Raw genomic sequence first — 19,775 nt, 5'->3', positions numbered from 1 at the left:
ATCACTGGACACCTATAGGAGCTCAGCTAGAAGGAGCTCAGTGCTATAGCCAAGAGGGACATTTGGAGACAGCCATTGAAAGCAGACTTTTGCTGACACTTGCTCCAGAGAAGCTAAGAGAGGACAAAACACCCCAAGAGCAACATTTTGAAGAACGTGCAGGAGCTGAGAGAGGAGCTGCAACACAACCTGGGATCAGCAGACACCAGCCACATCCCTTCCCAGCTAACAGAGGTTTTCCAGACACCATTGGCCATTCTCCAGTGAAGACACCCTATTGTTGATGCCTTTGTTTGGACACTGTATGGCCTTAAGACTATAACTGTAACCAAATAAACCCTTTTTTATAAAAGCCAATCCATTTGTGGTGCTTTGCAAAACAGCAGCATTAGCAAACCGGAACAGTCTAGAAGTCACTCATGTCCTATCTCCTTTTTTAATTCCCACTTCATCCTATGTCATCAAAACTTGAAGCTTTCCTAGTACAGTTTTGAAAAGGTTGTTTTCTGTTTGTGTTTTGGTTTCAGACCTATTTCTGGTCTAGTTGAGATCATACAAACTTACACGGAACTGACTAATTTTTTTTCTCTCTTTTCCTGAGGGTCAGTCATAATCTTCAACAATAATCAACACACTAACCGTGCACAGATTTTGTATAATATTTAAAGTAAATGAAAAGTTCATTCAGTTGTTCCTCTTATAAGATAATAGTTTACAGCGCACTCGTGTTTTTCATTCATTTTTTTTATTCTCATACAGCAGCAGCATTTTAATTAATCCACACGCAATCTTAAGTGGCCTTCTCTCTAGCAATTAGCACTGAAATATCAAGACAAACTTTCAGAAATACCAATTCCCCATATGCATAAGAAAACATCATTAAGGAAATGCCCATGAAGCAGCAATTTGTTTAATCATAAACTCTCCAAGTAATTACAGGGATAGATGAATTTCAAGTCTTCATACTCTCAAGGAGTTTATAATCTAACAGGACAAAAAATGAAACTGTTCCTTTGGAAATTCAACATATTTTTATTAGAAAGATCCTTAAAGTTTTTTCTTCTTCTGAAGAATCAGAAGTCAATTATCGGAAGCACTGCCAAACCACAGAATTCCTTCCTGAGGCAGGAATATGAGAATTCAAGCCTGGATAATGTCCCACCCAGTCCTTTGAAACCAACTAAGCATGAGTTCCATTTACATGCAAATGGCCTGCCAATCTACAGCATCACACGGATGACTCCTTTCCATGGCAATCAATGGAAGGTGTTTATAAACTCAGGGTTTATTAGGTGCAAAGGTTATCAGGTACAATAACCAAAGGGTTTTTGCCTCAAGTGTAGCCACAGAGGGGAACTGGCATAAAATAAAGGTTGGCTGACACTTCTGGATCCAAGAGTCTGCTTCCTTGAAGTTAAAAACCTGTGTGTTGCTGTTATTTTGCCTTGCTTTGCTGTGAAAGGCTGTATGCTGAGCAGCTACCAGTGCAGACTGGGAGCCACTACCTGGCTTAACAGCTGGGTTCCACCACTTACTAGCCGGTCTTTGGGCAACTTACTAACGTGCTTTCTGACTGATGTCCTCATCTCCAACCATGCACTCTCATGGGGTAGTTGTGAGGATTAAACAAGTTAAAACCCACAGGATGGTGCTGGGTACCCACAAGTGCTCTGTATGTGTCTGATTCCTATTTCCCATTCCTTACATACGGTTGGCTCTGATTTGATTGGAAATGGTGCTGACTCTATTATCTGCATCATTAGCAAGGAAATACAATTAAGATAAACTCCAAGGTACAGAGTTTCTACTTGGGAGGAAGCAAAACTTTTGGTAGTGGATGGTGGTGATGGTAGCACAACATTGTGAACATAATCAATAGCACTGAATTATATATTTGAATGTGGTTAAATGGGAAATTTTAGGCTGTATATATGGTACAAAAAAAACCTTAAAAAATAAATCCCACAGAATGCACAAGTTTGTGAACTCTAACTTAAACCGTGGACTATAGTTAATAGTATCACTATAAAAATGTCCTTTCATCAATTGTAACAAATGTTCCACACCAATGCAAGGTGTTAATAAAAGGATGGTATATGGGAATCCATATGCACAATCGTTTTGTAAACCCACAACTTCTCTAATTAAAAAGTAGTAATAAAAATAAATAAAAGTTAATTCACCAGCCTCCTTCAGTGATGGGCTCTAGCAGCCAATCTGCAGTTTTCTGTGAGTTATGTGTTTTCCCTCCTCTTCTAACATGTGCATCAAAAGGAGAATAGTGCTGTGGTTAGGGACACAGACTCTGGTGCCTGCCTGCCAGGGCTCAATTGCAAACCATAAGCCCTTTGTGCCTCCAGTTCAGGTGCAAAAAGGGGACAATTCTGTTACCTTCCTCACAGAGCCACTGAGCAGAATAAATACATGAGTGTATGTAAAGGGTTTAGGATTGACTGGCAAGAAGAAAATGCTCTACAGTTATCAGTTGCTTTGGTATCTGGGGCAAGACTAAAAAAATTAAAATGATATCACATATGCCACTGCAGGACGTTACAGCTGAAGGAAAACTCAGAGGCATACATACCTTGGCCATTTTACTAAGAAAATAAATTCAGGCTGAAATGAAGACTCAAAACAGTCACAGATAAACATTTGACCAACATCTCTAATAATTTTCCATAGTACCAATATTAACAAATGTTGTCTTCAATTATTTAACTTTAATTAATTGAACATAATAGAAGTTCTCAGATCTTAGAAGAGTAAACCTATTTTAAAGAGGCAGGAACACACAAATGTTGGGGTAATTTGAAAGGCTGAAAAGTAGATTTTTATCTGTTTGGAGTATTTTTTTTTTTTTTCAGTGAGGTTCCAGTGAGGACTTCCTGACTACCTGGAACTGTCTTACCCAAAATTATGTAGTCCTTTCAATATGCATGATTAAAAACCATGTGGCCGCAGCACGCTCTCTGCAGAGACTCATGAGTAAAAGCCAGAAGACAGCCAGCCCATCACACACACTGCAAGGTAAGAGGAAGAGAACTTTCCTGTAAAATAATTTAGAATTGGTGTAGATTCACATGAACACACACACACACAAATAGCCTCCAAATTTGATTAAGCTGCCATATTAACATTCATATACTTTATAGCATGTAAGTTACACCTCAATATAAAGGAAAAAAGTTAATAAAAAAGAGTTGTGCAGACTTCATTTACAAAACTCACAGGTGTCTGCAAAATCTCTTCTTGTCAGGGACTTTATTCCAAAGGTAATATCTACCTTATCTGCAGAGCGTCTCCTGGCAGGTGGTGATACCTGGGCACTCAGTGTTGTCCAAGGAAGCATAAACTTTAGAGAGTGGACTGGGGGAGGGCTTTGGGGACAGGAGAAAGCAAAGCTAATGGTCTGGAGGAGATTTTATTTGATCCCCTAAGCAGCTGGATTCTGAACATGTTTTAATGTGGTGCCTGCTGGACTTGCAGGAGCAATGGGTGGGTGCTGGGGAAAGACCCAATGGGGATCACGTCAAGGGGCTGGGCCTGAGCAACTGGGAAGACAGAGCTGAGGTTATGTGAGATGAAGAAGACTGGAAGAAGGCAGGTTTCTTCTTGGGGAAGACGTTCAGGAATTCAGCTTCAGGGTATTTGTTAGACATACAAGTAGAGATCCAAGATTCTAGATCTAATTACTGTTGTCAGATCCATATTCCATCAGCATCTTGCACCCGACACCTTCTCTTAACGCTGCCTACCCATCAGGTGGATTTCATGGTTTTGACTCAGTTGTGTCAAATATAAAATTGGTTATTTTTAATAGCACATATCGAGCACGGCAGAGCATTAGGTACCTCACCCCTCCTCGGATCCATGCCCCATGCTGAACCAAACAGCCCCTCTCTGTTCCAGCTATCCACAGCTACGTAACAAAGTGCCCTCAAACTTAGTGTCTATAAATAGCAATGGTTTATTTTTATCTGGGAGAGTCTTCTGTTCCAGGTGATATTGATGGAGCCCAAGCTGCGGCACCTGGGTGGGTGGGGCCAACTTGGGGTCCAATGCGGCTGTACTCACACCACACCTGCACCTTGGTGGGGAAGGCTGGAAGGAAGGGCTCGGCTGGGACCACAGATTGCAGTGTCTACACATAGTCTCTTCAGTGTGACAGTGACAGAGCAGAAGACAGCTTATACGGAAGCTCACGCTCCCATAGAGGGTTCTGGAAAACCAGGAGGAAGCTGGTGCCGGTTCTGATGCAGCCTCAGTGAGCGTTAGCATCAGTTCTGCTCAGTGGGGTTTTCTGCGTGTGCTTCTACTTTTCACACATCATGGTAAACTTTTGCCTTATAACTAATATCCCTGTGACTACCAACCGTGAATGTATTTATTCTTTCATTGATTTATTTCTGAGCCACTATTATGTGTCAGACCATATAACAGGCAGTGAGAACGCAGCTGTGAACAGACAAAATACGCAAAGTCCCTGAATTCAAGGAGCTTATGTCCTAGAGGGGAAGACAGATAACAAACAAAATATACACAGGATAGTTTTAGTAAAGTAAAGTAAAAAGCACCATGTAGATAAATAAATCAAAATTCGGGGACAGTGCGTAGAATAATCTTCCTGACAAACTGAATACTTCATTTTTCTAAACCATGTGTCCAATGGCTTCCTTGTAGCTACTAAATAAAATGTGACTTTGTCTTGCAGTCACTTAAGACACACAGAAATACCAAAATAAAACAGCCAAAAGGGAGAACTAAGCCCTCAATCCAGTACTTTTCTTTGTAACTCTGCTGTTGCTGATTTCCTCCGACGGTCTTAGTTTTTCAACCCACTATGAACTTCCCTTCCTGTACTGTCTTACAGGAGAGACAACTGTGGACTAGTTCACTGCTTTTCCGGACTCTCTCATTCTTTCTGAATCTAACTGTCATGATCCCAGCATAATGTCGTCCATGAGATGGAGGGGATGGGACAACAGAGCTGCAAGTGGAACTGTCTGAGCTCTGGAGATGGACCGATGTGGGTCTAGAGCTTTGTGTCTTGGAGAAAGTCACACAGCCTCATGGGGCCTCAGTGCCCTCCCCTGTAAACTGGGTGGGGGCAGTAATAACTTTCCAAGAGCGAAGGAGAAAACCACCAGGGCTGTCCTCATTTAGACATGGACACTAAGGAATTCTCCACTGCTGAGGGACAATGTTAAAAGCAACATGGTGGCAGCATCTAAGTTTACAAAGATTTTGGCAGTCCATAGTGATTGGGGTGGTGGGGTGGGGATGAAAAAGTAGCAAATAACAGGCTTCAATAAAAGCTCTATTCAAATCTATTTTCATTTAAAAAAACATTAAGAATTTTTATTGATGCAAAGGAAACACTGGCCAACTCAAAAGAACATGGAGTGAAAAGCTTAAGTTCATGGAGATCCCAGTCCCAAGCGGCGTCACAAAGTCCTGCACTGAATTCCCCGGCAGCCACATCCCTGGAACTTATCCCCTGCCCTGCCAGGTTCACTGCTGACTGCCAGTCAGGCCACTGTCCTCTCATCGTCCCCACAGTCACCTGGGCCACCATAGCAACCTCTCAACTGGGATCCCCTCTGCCAGTGAGAAGGCCCACATATAGAAATCAATAAATCCAACCCACACAGCTGATCAAATAGGAAATCCTATTTGATTCCCTTTTTTTTTTTGAACATCTTTTGCACCAGATGTTCAAAAGAACTACAGTGAAACAAAAGAAAACACTAAAACTACACTGGAAATAATTTCACCAATGTGATGATTCAAAAGACACTATAATTTTTAGGTATTCTCTGTTACTGTGATGGCTTAAAAAGTTTTCATTAATCAAATGCCAAATAATTTGAATTTTTGGAAGCTACATTTGACAATCTTCATTTTTCATAATGATGAAACATACTCTCTAGAAGAGATATGAAGTGTCAAATACATGACTTATTAACTTTAGTAAATGTGAATAAAACAGCAATATTGGGGATGACATTTAAGCAAGAAATTAAAACTTGGCAACTGACCTAGTATTATCAATCAGCTGCTTAAAAAACACAATTTGGGGAGTGACATGTTTGTCACTTTCATCTGCCAGTATTTTTTAAACATTTGCATTAATTAATCTGAGAGATTTATGACTCTCTTCCAAGTGTTATTCAGCTGCTACTTGAAAATAATAAGGTTAGATACCCTTAGATGCAGTCTTTGAGTTCTTTATGCTGTTGTTAATTAAAACACATTAGGCCTAATCGAATACGCAGGCAGCATTTTGTAGACAATCTCAGGCTGCTCCATTTATCAGTGAAGTTGCTCGATCTCAAGGGGAAACGGTGCATGGGAGCACACTACACTCCAAAGGTGCAGATGACCTAAGCAAACAGGAAAAGTATCTTTGTTTCCACTATTCCTTACTCATCCTTCCTTCTCATTAAGACACCAAACGGCACGCAAAAAAGCAAAGCTGTCCTCCATGGTACCATTTTGTTCTCCTGGAGACTCTGACAATGTTCCAAATTTGCAGAGAATGAAATAAGACTCCACTTTAAAATGTGTTTTCATTATCAGAGGCACTAAAATATGAGATGGTGATAGAAATCATTTAAGTTATTAACAATCACATAGTGCCTCAGCTGGGAATTTGGAAATAACCCTCAAGCATTTATAATGCTTAAGCAGCATTCCTGACTTTAAGAAATTCACGACAAAGTCAGAGACTTACCTAACAAATTCACAGGCCAAAACTGTGAGGGCACTTTTTTTAAAAATCAAAATTTAGTTTTTCTATAATGTGCCACACATAAAGAAATTACTCAATTAAATTCCCAGCTCTTTATAAAAACATGGTTTGTGAGCTTGGAAGTAAATTCTGAGATGTGGTGATAAAGGCACATATGTGGAAAGATAATGACAGTTTCACGACATCTTATAAAATAAATAAAAGCTATGGGAAGGCAAAATATTATCCTGCTTTATTATGCAGCTATGAATGTCACTGAAGCGCTGGTGTTTGAAATACATCACAGTGCTCTGTCCATAACCACATGTTGAGAATGTCCTCAAAAGAGGAAGTGGGCAATGTACACTGAGGCTGAGCTCACTAGCTGTCCCCCAGTGTCGATTCTTCCCTTGTAGGAAAGGAACAAGAACTTCAATTCTTGGCCAACCCAGAGACAGGATGACATTCCCTGCCTCCCTTTCAGGCAGGTGTGGTCATATAACTAAATTTGAGATGCAGACAGAAGTGTTTGAAGATGATTCCCAGGAGGTCTTTGAAAAGGAGGGTTATGTCTTGCTGCTGGCCTGGACTGCCTTGTGGGGACTTGGGGTCTAGCTGCCTCCTACGAACAAGATGAGAATGGGGAGCAGCAGGCAGCAGGGTCTCAGCGGACAGCACACAGCATCCTCGCCAACTCTGGACTCCTACTTCTGGACTTGTCTTAAGTGGGTGATGTGGATTGAGCTGTGTACGCCAGTTTGGACATGTTCTTGGGCTTGGTCTGCACATTCTGGTGGGTGTGGACCCATCGTAAATAAGAGCTGTTCAAGATGTTACTCCAGTAAAGGTGTAGCCCAGCTGAATCAGGCTGGGGTTTAATAAGATTAGCAGAGGTCTTTGTGAGCTGAGTGAAAGTAAGATAAGAGAGAAGCCAGGGGAGCAGCCAGAAACTGGACGTCAATGGAACCCGGCAGAGAACAGAGAAGAGCCTACCACGTGCACTGCCATGTGACGGAAAAGCCAAGGACCAAGGATCGCTGGAAACCATCCCCAGAACACCAGAATCTTCTGGGAGAAAGTATCGCCTTGCTGATGCTTCGATTTTGAGCTTCTCCTAGTCTCAAATTCATGAGCCAAAAATTTCCCATTGTTTAAGCCAACCCAATGTATGGTATTTGTTTTAGCAGCTGGGAAACTAAAATGGTGTGTTAGAGACAAATTTTCAGCCAGTTTTGTTTTTCCTCTTAAATACAGCAGAACCATATTTTAAATGATAGAGATGATACTTGAGGAAACTTAAAGCACCCATTGCCATTCCAGACTTCTCTGATTCCAAGCCCTATGCCTTTTAAGCTTGTGTCTTCTCCGCTATCCTTCTAAAGTAAGAGTGACCAGGAACCTTATTATAATTACTACATAATCCCAACACAGAAACATATGCTTATATCTATAGTATTCCATGTCTACAACAAAAACAAAAATTAAAACTTAATCTGGATAAGAGAAAAACACTTAATGTACATAAAGAAAAATAAGGTCAAACCAAAAGATGCAAAGTGAACCTACATTTAGGTTTTTGTCCTTCTTCACACTTTCAATTTAAAGATGCTTTTAAGAGACAGGCCAACCATAATTACCTAATAATGACTCTCATGCTGCCAGGACATGGTGTAAACCTAGGAGCATGATAAGTAGAAACCTCTACATATTACAACTCAAGAATTCTGATTTTGAAAATGCTCAATTATTTTATTTATATCTTTAGGTTAAAAAAAAGAGAATATTTGTTTAAACAGTAAAAGAACAAAGAATGTTTTTGCATTCTTAGCACTGTATATAAAGGGTGCCTGCTTATCAATTGCGTCAATTAGAATTTTAGAAGGTATGGGTAGCCCTGTAGATGTAATGGAATATTATATTCCTTGTACAATGAAAAGATTACTTTCTAACTCGGTACAGAGAATGCTTTCAAGTTATTTAAATTATTAGGGTTGTATGTTGTTAATGTTATATGCCAATATCTAGGGTCCTTGATTTATTTAATTTACATTCCCAAAAAGACACAACATAACAACAGCCCATCTTTTTTTGGATCAATGCATGAGCACATTCTGATCTCAATTACTCTTCAAGTTGCCAAAACTATCCTTAGAAAAAAAATTAGCCATTTCAAAATTATTGCCACTAACAAAGATCACCTGCTAGACGACTAAATATGTTAGAAAAAAATAAGTCTCAGGCTCGTCACACATGAGCTAGGCAACTGAGGTGAACACATGGAAGGAGAAAGGACAATAAATTTTGCATTAGAATGTGCACATCTATAAAAATAAATACCAGCCTCCTGAAGCCTCTGCCCCTTCCTGTGCTATGTTGATGAGTTTAGATTGTGGCTCAGCAAAGTTCACTCTGCTCCACCATGGACAGAGGACCCTCCACACCCCATTGACGTTGGGGTTGGCCATGTGACTGGCTTGGGCCAGTGGACTGTTCGTGGACACAATGACAGCAGTGGCCTTCCTGTGCTCTCAAAGTATGGCTTGGGTCATCCTCTGCAGTGAGCCATAAGAAAACATCACTAGTAGCTGCTGATCATAAATGTAGTCATATGTGGAGCAGATCTGAACTGACAGTCTGTGTTAGGGCCAAGCAAGATATGCCAAATCCCCGCAGACAAGGGTCAAAATGTGTTCTTTAGGATTTAACCCACTGACTTTGGGGTGATTTGTTTTGCAGAGTTATTACAGCAACAGCCTAACTGATAAACTGCTCCAAGTAATTATGGTCAATCAGTGGAACCGTTTTCCCATCTCAGCCACACTAGCATCACCCTGGCCCCATCTCCAATCAGCCGTTCTGGCCTTCAGTCTAATTACTTAAATTGGATGCTTCTTTTCAGGCTGCCTCAAAATTGACTACAGTGTACTCCTTCCCAAATGACCTAAGTCTTCTTTGCTTTGTGTATCATCAGCTCTTAGGTAAACAGTCTTTCCATGTTATCCAGTCTTCTATAATTCCCTTATAATTGTTTGATAATAGAATTATCCATGTTGTATCATTTCAAGATCCCTGAGGGCATAGACTTTTTCTATTTATTTTACAGAGCTGCAGTTTCAGACAGAGAAGGCATAGTCATTTAATGTATGCTGGTTTAATTGATCAGAACTTGAGCCCGAGAGGGCTGATATTCAGAGCAAATTTATAATACCAGAACATTCATGTCTTTGTTTTCCTAAACATATTTGGGGAAAGAAGCTAAAGGATGTCTCTAAAAATATATAGTCTTTATCTCAAGAAGTTTATGCCAGTTGAATAAAACCAGTCATTAGTTTAACTCCATATCAGCAAATTATATACAAATGCAAGCAAATTTTGTCCCCATTAGATAATATTACCATTCAAAAATGTTTATGGCTGCCATTAATAATTTAATGTAGAACATGAACTATTCAAAACCACTGCATTTGTCACCAGTAAGATAAAGGAACATTTTGTTGTTGTCGCTGTTGTTGATCAAAGCTCATTAATCAAGAACATACTTGTTTTTCCTACACTTTTTTCTACTCTCTTAACACAAACATTCTCAATATGAGCTGCAACAGAATAATTCAGAGTACAGGATGTTCTGAAAGTCTACTCGTGACTATTGCTTCCATCACTCTAGCACTCCTGAGGTCAAAATCAATGTTCTGTGAAATGACAGGGTCTCTGTGCCCAGTACACGGGTCATATTTCAGAAAAGAACCTTTTAGAAATCTCGCAGGAAATTCAGGGTAGAAAGCAAGGAAACTAAGCTTAGTATATAATGAATATTTTTCCTTGTTTCTACTATCATGAAAGATGCCCCACACTTTGATGATTAATTTGCTTTATACAATTCTAATAATTTCATGATTTTTGAGACTTCCTTGGCTTTTGAAAACAGTATTCTTGCTTATTTCAGGGTTGACTTTGTGTTTTACTTTTCTCATTGTTAAGGCAAATGCCACGCAATAGATTGGCTTAACCAATGAGAATGTGTTGGCTCACAGTTTTGCAGCTAGAAGTCAAAACTCAAGACTTATGTGCTGGGAAAACTGGATCTCCATCTGCAAAACACAGAATGAAAACCCGTACCTCACATCACAAACAAAAATCAATAGAAAATGGGTCAAAGACCTAAATATAAGAGCTAGAACTATAAAACTCCTAGAAAAAAACATAGGGAAGCATCTTTAAGATCTTGTGTCAGGCAATGCTTTCTTAGACTTTACACTCAAAACTCAAGCAAGAAAAGAAAAAAAAAAATAGATAATGGGACCTTTTTATTCATCGAAGGACCTTATCATGAGAGTAAAATGACAACCCAGACAACCAGAGAAAATATTTGGAAATCACATATCTGATAAAGGGTAAATATCCAGAATATATAAAGAAATCCTTCAACTTAACAACAAAAAGACAAACAACCCAATTTAAAAAGTGTCAAAAGACTGGAACAGACATCTCTCCAAAGAAGATACACAAATTTCTAGAAAGCACATGAAAAGATGCTCAACATCATTAGCCATGAGGGAAATTCAAGTAAAAACCACAATGAGATTACTATTTCACACCTACTAGAATGGGGGCTATTAAAAAATAAAACAGAAAACAAGTGTCAGAGAGGATGCAAAGAAACAGGAAAACTCATTCATTGATGGTGGCAATCTAAAATGGTGCAGCCACTGTGGAATTCATTAGGTGATTCCTCAGAAAGTGTAGAACTACCATACAACCCAGCAATCCAACTGCTGGAAATATATCCAAAAGAACTGAATGCAGCGACTCAAACAGATATTTGCACACTGATGTTCATAGGGGCATTATTCACAGTTGTCAAAAGATGGAAGCAACCCAAGTGTCCATCAACGGATGAATGTAGAAATGAAATACACATACAATGGAATATTATTCAGCTGTAAAAAGGAATGAAGTCCCAATAAATGTGACAATTGGACAAATCTGGAAGACATTGTGTTTAGAGAAATAAGCCAAAAACAAATGGACAAATATTATATGATCTCACTGATTTGAAACCATTAGAATAAACAAACTCAGAGTCATGATCAAGAATTTAGGTTATCAAGGGATGGGGTAGGGATTGGGAATGGGAAATTAAAGTTTAAAACGTACAGGTTCCTGTTTGGAATGATGAAAATGTTTTGGTAAAGGAGGGTGGTGATGGTATCACAACATTGTGAATGTAATTAGCAGCGCTGAAATATATATCTGAACATGATTAAAAGGGGAAACGTTAGATTGTATATATGGTAACAGAATAAAAATTTTAAAAATATCCATGGAACAACAGTGAACCCTAAGTTAAAGCATGGACTTTAGCTGATGGTATGGTTATAGAAACAGATATCATCATGACAAACGTTCGCCACTAATGCAAAGTACTGATGGTAAGGTGACATATGGGACTCCTGTATTTTATGCATGGCTGTTCTGTAAACTGACAATTTATCTAATAAAGAAAAAAAAATCAAGGCTTCATCAGGACAGTGCTTTCTCCCAGAGGACTGTAGCATTCTTGCTGCCGGTGAATCCCTGGTCAGTAGCTTCTCTGTCACATGGCAATGCACACGGCAACCTCTCGTGGCTTCTCAGTTCCATTGACTTGAGGATTCTGGCTGCTCCCTGTGGCTTTTCTCTATCTGACCCTCACTCTGCAAGGACTCCAGTAATCCAGATTAAAGCCCAACCTGATTCGGTTGGGCCACACCTTAACTGAAGTAACATCTGGAAGTGGTTTTATTTACAATGGGTCCACACCCACAGGAATAGATTAAGTTTAAGACATGAGTTTCTGTGCCACATAGCTCCAAACCACCACACTTGGTGTCTAAGACCTCACTGTGTTCTCTTTTTTCAACTGACACACTTCTCAGCTTCACAGAATAATCAGAAAACCCCTTGGGCCACCGCTTTTGATTTGACTGAACCACTGGAAAGAGGGCAAGAATTCTTTAGCTAAGAAATCTTCAGTCTTGATTAGGATCGCTGAGTGTGCTTGGCTGTTTGCAAAAATGTTCTCCTCCTCCCTGGACCTCCCTGACTTTGTTGTTCCTGCCATCAAGAAGTGGGGTCCATTTTATCTCCCCTTCAAGTTGTGGCCCCGAGACTTGGGATGGTCAACACAAAGTGGCAGCAGAAGACTGCTCTGAAGTCTTGAATGCTTTCACCACCCACTGTCTTGAAGCTCAGTGAGCAAGCCTGGACCAGCCTGCTGGAGGATGGAGGACCATGTAGAGGACAGGCCAGGCACTACAGGCTCAGACATCCCAACCCTCCAGCCCCAGCCAAGCACCAACTGACCAGAGACCCTCAGTGAGTTCAGCCAAGGCCAGAAGAACCACCCGTCGAGTTCAAATGATTGTTTTATGCCACTAAGTCCTGGGTGGTTTTTTCACTCTCAAATCTAATCCATCCACCAGGTCTTCATCCAAACCCTCAAATATAATCTATTTCCTAACACTGTGAAACATCAACACACAAGATGAAAAAGTGAATTTCAAATAGAAATGTTTTGTGAAAAAATTCTACATCAGCAATTCTCAAACTAGAGCATGCATCGGAATCACCTGGGGAGCTTGTTAAAACACAGCTTGCTGGAGCCCACCCTCAGGATTTCTGCTTTCAGTGGGGCCTAAGAATTTGCATTTTCAACAACTTCCTAGGTGATGCTGATATCATTGGTGTGGGTAACACATATTGAGGAGCCTATCCTACAGGACCAAGTATATTGCAAAGAAATGATTTCTTTACAGAATACTAAATCTCACTAAATTAAAAAACAAACATGTATCTTTAAAAAAGTCCAATTATGAAGTATTATCAGATTTCAACATAAAGAAAAAATGAATTATATTTATTGTTCGAGCTTGCTGGGCAAAACTAACATTACAAGTGAAAACAATTCATGAATTACCAACACTTCATGAATTACTCCCAATGCAACAATTTATGGGTATATTTAAACCGAAGGCTTTTTTTTTAACAGTTCAAAGAATATGTGTTACAGAAAAATTATAGTAGGAATAACCACATATTAATATTTAAGTTTTGAAAATCACAACAAGCATTTGTTTCTTTGAGCCTGATTGCAATCATATTTCAAATATTCTTCCCATTGTTGATGCCATCCGTGGTTTATGGAGTCAATGCACTTTCCTTTCCAATGTCTTACTTCAGTAAGTGAAACATATTTGCATTCTCTGAAGCTCTGAGTTTACTGGCAGCAATTCCTGACATTTTTCAGGAACATAAAACTATTTACCTCATATCTCCCTCAAACTGTGTACTGAATCCCTGAAAGCAATTCTAGCACTTCAAGGGGAATTCCTTTTGTTCAAATCAATATCAAAATGTATAATTTAGAAAACTTACTTCTGTTTTTGAAAGTAAGCATTTTTGTGTTCTCATTCCAAACTAATGGTTAATACTCCCATTTAATGTAATTTTTAATTTCATTATTTTATAAACTATAAATACACCTAGAGAATAATTTCAAAGCAAATACTTTGTTCATTTATTATGATTCTTCACATTACAAAAGAAACAGTAACCTAAATGTTTTATTTCAGGTGTTCACTTGTTCAAGATTACTGTTAGGATTTTTCTTTACTTCAAATTTTAACTCTACTAATGCTTTTTAAATCATACAGTTTATATGTATGTGATATTTTTCTTAGCTAGATAGGTAATTACATTATTCCTATCCAATATAATAATGAGTGATAGCATCACATTTACTTGGGACGTTTCTCTAAAATGTACAGTGCTTAAGGATGTTTACCTCAGCTCCTTTACAGACTTCACTGAAGCAGTACATGGCCTTCTGTCTCTCATCACAGACAGACTTATAATCTCATTCTAGCTCTTATGTGGCCAGGAAAGCTTCACCTCTTTGATGGTTACTTCCATGTGTCATCTTGGCTGGGTTACAGTATCTAGTTATTTGATCAAGCATTGGCCACTTGTTACTGTGAGTACTTTGCAATGGGATTTGCATCTATAATCAGTTCATTGCATCTACAATGAGTTTATTGCATCAACAACCAACAAGGGGAAATGCTTTCAATAATGTAGGGAGTCTCCTCATCAAGTCAGAGATCTTGAATGATACAACTGAGGATTTCAGATATCCGAAAAGGAACTTGACCTCAACTTCAGCACTGTTTCTTATCAGAATTTCTAGCCAGTAGCTTCCCCTAGGGAATCCAGACTAAGGACTTCAGTGTCACCTTCATGGGAGTTTCCAGCCTGCAAACTGCCCTAGAGAGTTCAGAATCACCAACTCCCGCCCCCACCGTTGCATGAGCATGAGATTATAAAGTCTCTCTCTCTCTCACACACACACACAGCCTGCTGATCCTGTTTCCCTGGAGAACCCTGACTTAATACAGCCTCTAACAAACTACCAACAGTGACAACAATATAAGCATCACTGAAATAACTCAGCTAACCTTATTCTCCCATATTAATGTCAAACAAATATTCATTACATTATATGTTGCACCCAGGGAATTTAAGGAAAGACCACAAACATGGTTAAATTTATTGTGTTTAATAAAAGAATGAGTGAGGTCAGGGGAAGATGGTGGAGTCGGGAGCTTCAGGACTCAATCCTCCAACCAAAACAACCAATAAACAGGCAAGAACTGTCTGAAACAGCTATTTTGAAACTCCAGAGGCCAGAACACTGTAGCCCATCCAGGGACGAGCAGCAGGAAGAGGCTGATAAATTACAGTAAAGAACTGTACTTTTCTCTCTCTGCGTTGTGGCCGCCAGGGCCCATCCCCCAATCTCAGTCCCTGGCCAGCTGATGGTCACAGAATCCTCTTCCCCAGAAACACGTGTGGGGACAGCTGATCACTGATCATATCCTTTGATTGGTGAATTCATTATCACTGGGGCCGGCTCTGAGAGTAGCTGTTGTTTCAACCCTGCCCAGACAAGGTGGCAGCAGCCACTGCTTCAACCTCACCCTGACAGGGTGGAGGCAGTGGAGATTTAAAGAGCAGCACTTCCTCAGGGCTGTGGGGACAGTCTGCTGAAGGGCTGGGTTTGCTGGGCAGGCCAGGAATGCGCAGCTTTGGGGAGTCATTGGAGGAGGTGTCGGTGCCCCTCCTGGTCCCCTCCCCAGGGCACAGTGGAGCTGGTCTGTGCTCCCTTGAGGGCCCAGGCCCTGTTTTGGCTGGGAAAGACTAACTTAGGAAAGTCTTCCCATGGGTGACCCTCCTCCCAGAATATGCCTTCCAGGCAAAAGCAGAGTGAGACAATGGAAGGAGTATAAAAATCTCTAGAGGCAGACAGTCTGGGACAAAGGCCTCCCAGCATCAAATACCCAGAAGAGGGAGGTTTGTCTGCTGGGAAACAGGGGGGGACAACCAAACTCCTGTAAACGGGAACTCCAAAACAACCAACAAGTAAAAGCCCAGGACAAGACAGAGGCCCAGAAAGATAAGGAAAACCTACACACTGCATTCACTTTCAGCAGACCTTCCTGACAGCAGGGCTGAAGCTCAGAAAAAATCTGTCTTTTCACCAGCTGGTTACAAAACCAAGAAACAGGCAACCCAGGAGTAAATCCCAGATTTAATATTTTAAAATATTAAAATGTACACTGTGCAACAGAAGAGCTCAAGACAAAAAAAAAAAAAAAAAAAAAGAAAGAAAGAAAGAAACAGGAAATGATGGCCAATCCAAAGGAAGAGGATAAAAACCCAGGAAACTTCAATGAAGAAGAGGAGAATGTAGTTATACTGAACAAAGCCTTTTTAAAAATGATGTTAAAAATGCTTGAGGTGATGAATGAAATTCAGAAAAAGAACTAAATGATATCAGGAAAACAATGAAGGAACAATATGAGAATCTAAGTAAAGAGAGAAATGTTAAAAAGGAACCAAACAAGCTGTACATTGAAAGTTAACACTTTTCTGTATGTATGTTATATTTTACAATAATGGAAATAGCTGAAGTTGTGGAACTCTGACCCATGACATTCTTTGAAATTTGTTCCCTAACTACTTGTTAAACCATTCTTTGAAAGTTATCATTCTTTTATAAGTTCACAATTTAAAAATGCATTTAAAAAAGAAAAAAAAAAAGGAACCAAACAGAACTACTAAAGTTGAAGACCAGAATAACTGAAATGAAAAATGCCCAGGAGGGTTTCAAGAGCAGATCAGAGCTGCAAGAAGAATCAGTGAACGTGAAGGCATGACACTTGAAAAAAAGAGTAAGGCTGAGGAGCAGAAAGAAAAAAGAAATATTAAAAATGAATAGCCTAAGGCATCTCTGGGACACAATCAAGCACACCAATATATACATTATGGGAGTCCCGGAAAGAGAAGAAAGAGAGAAAAAGGGGCAGAAAGAATATTCAAAGAAATAATGGCAGAGAACTTCTCAAACTTAGGAAAAGACATGAATAGTCACATCCAAGAAGCTCAGAGAACACCAAACAGGATAAACATGAAGAAAAACACAACCCATCATATACTGATCACACTATCAAATAAAAAGGATAAGCAGAGAGTTCTGAAAGCTGCATGAGAAAAGAAACATATTAAGTACAAGGGAGTCTCAATTAGATTGAGTGCTAATTTCTCATCAGAAACCATGAAGGCAAGAAGGCAGTAGGCTGAAACACTTAAAGTGCTGAAGGAAAACAACTGCCAGCCAAGAATTTTATACCCAGCAAATTTTACACCCACTAGGTATATACCCAAAAGAATTGAAAGCAGGGTCTCAAACAGATATCTGCACACTGATATTCATAGTGGCATTGTTCACAATTGCCAAGAGATGGAAGCAATCCAAATGTCCATCAACTGATGAATGGATAAATAAAATATGGCATATACATACAGTGGAATATTATTCAGCCATAAAAAGGAACGAAACCCTGATACATGCAACAACATGGATGAACCTTGAAGTCATCACATTAAGTGAAATAAGCCAGACATAAATGAACAAATATTGTATGATCTCACTGACTTGAAACCATTAGAATAAACAAATTCAAAGAGTCAATATCTAGCACACAGGTTACCAGGGGACAGGGTGGAGATAGGGAATGGGAAGTTAAAGCTTAAAATGCACAGGGTTCCTCTTTGGAATGATGAAAATGTTTTGTTAGTGAATGGTGGTAATTGTACATAACAATGTGAATGCAATTTACAGCCTGAAATATATGTCAATATGATTAAAATGGGAAATGTCAGATTGTATATATGATAACAATAAAATTTCTTTTAAAATCCTTGTAACTATACTACATAAACAGTGAACCCTAAGTTAAACTGTGGACCTCAATTACTAGTACAATTATAAAACGTGCTATCATCAAAGGTAACAAATGCTCCACACCAATGCAAAGAACCCAAATATCTAACATTAGTGGAGAATTAAGTTATGCAGAAAATTAAAATCATGCTTATGAGGAATTTTAATCACAAGTAAAAAAGGCAAGCTACTAAACTGAAAATAAGAGTATGAGCTCAAATACATGCAAATGCAGAGTAAGACACCTGATAGAAACTTCCACAGCAGCCAGTGTCACCTCAGTAGGTGATTTTTGTTTTCTACACTGCATGTTAATGTATTTTATATTATAATTTTTATAACAAACATTATTTTACAAATTGGGATGCATGAATATCCCACCATGTAAGTCTGCCAGATCATGGGAGAAAAGAAAAGTCTGACAGTGCATGGAGAGGATGGGTGGAATCCTACGGGGCAAAGCAACAAGGCAGGAATCCAGGAATATTTACACATTATATTTTGTTTGAAATATTTGAAAATTGTTTCTCCATCAGAGATTGAAAATAAATACTCTGCATAAAGTTGGCTACTTTCAAAGTGGAAAGTCAATTACCTTTTTCTTCCTTCTCCTAGAAACAGTTATTATGTATATCAACAGGGGAATAAGATTTCCCATTTTATTTCATTTCATTTTATTTTATTTATTATTTATGTCTACTTGCACTGCCTGAGTGGAGCTGGCATTTCTTTGTTGTCCTTGCTATGTTTTTTAAAATCATGGTGATAAAGTCCTGTATATGAAAAAGTAAGGCAGAGGTTCACTTGTGGTTACCAATTATTAATAATGGGTAACGAATACACTTAAATCACAGTTTATTTATTTTAAGAAGAAAGGTGGTTTTGTTTTTTTGGTCTTTTAGGCAACAATTAAAAACAGAAGAGCATTATGTTGTTTTTGGATAAAAAAGGATGAATTAATGGATTTGGTCCTTGAGTCTGAGAATTCAAGATGACGACCGGTCAATAATGAATCAATCTGCCAAACACCCAAGTCTAGGACTGATACAGGCCTTAGATAAAGATAAGTAATAGACATCTGGTAGATAAGGAAAAATACAGCCCGGAGACGTGGAGGGGAGCATCTCCTTGCCCCAATCACCCTGAAGGCAGAAGGACTAGCAGACACATTTGGGGCCAGCAGCCCACACTCCTCAGAGCCCCTTCCTTGGCTCTAATTTGATTAGCATGACAACCCCTTGAGGCAAGGAGGGCAGAATTGTTACAAAAGAAGGAAACTGAGAGTAGATGTGGGAAAGGATTACCAGAAGACTCCTCAGGGCTTGAGACCCAAGTGGTGGCTGAATCTCCCACACTACTGGGCAGAAAGCAGGAACAAAGGGCTTGCAGGGTTTGCGGGAGCAGGACTGGAGCGAGTCTGAGGCTTCAGAAGGGACCTGTGAAACCCTCTGGCCTCCCGCCTCCCTTCCTGGAGGAGACACATTGAGAAAACTATTCCAAAGGACTTTTGAACAGTGTTTTGATTCTACATACTTGATGAAATATATCATTAGGATGGAAAGAGCTACAAAGAAAGCTCAGAATTCATTCAGTGATTTCATTTTAGCATTAATATCATTATTTTTAAAAACTGCCTTATGTATAATATATGTATACAAACACATATTCTAGAATAAAATAAGTAAATTACCATGTTCAGTTTGTTCTGTTAAGGTTGTTTACGTG

General features: G+C 39.3%; 1 protein-coding gene and 1 long non-coding RNA gene across 3 annotated transcripts in view; one reads left to right on the top strand and one right to left on the bottom strand.

Annotated features, from left to right (window-relative positions):
* ADCY2 (adenylate cyclase 2) overlaps positions 1-19,775 on the bottom strand; it is a 510,848-nt gene that overhangs the window by 443,500 nt on the left and 47,573 nt on the right. The gene's annotated exons all lie outside the window — the stretch shown is intronic.
* Positions 1-19,775, top strand: part of LOC119506272 — a 34,110-nt gene that overhangs the window by 13,882 nt on the left and 453 nt on the right. Inside the window, exon 2 of the long non-coding RNA XR_005210960.1 lies at positions 2,865-3,027. This is a non-coding gene — a long non-coding RNA (uncharacterized LOC119506272). The remainder of the gene's footprint in view (positions 1-2,864; positions 3,028-19,775) is intronic.

The sequence above is a fragment of the Choloepus didactylus genome, chromosome 11, assembly GCF_015220235.1.
Source record: "Choloepus didactylus isolate mChoDid1 chromosome 11, mChoDid1.pri, whole genome shotgun sequence".
NCBI classification, from domain to species: Eukaryota; Metazoa; Chordata; class Mammalia; order Pilosa; family Megalonychidae; genus Choloepus; species Choloepus didactylus.
Note: the sequence above shows the minus strand (reverse complement) of the source record. Positions and strands in the feature narration are given on the sequence as shown.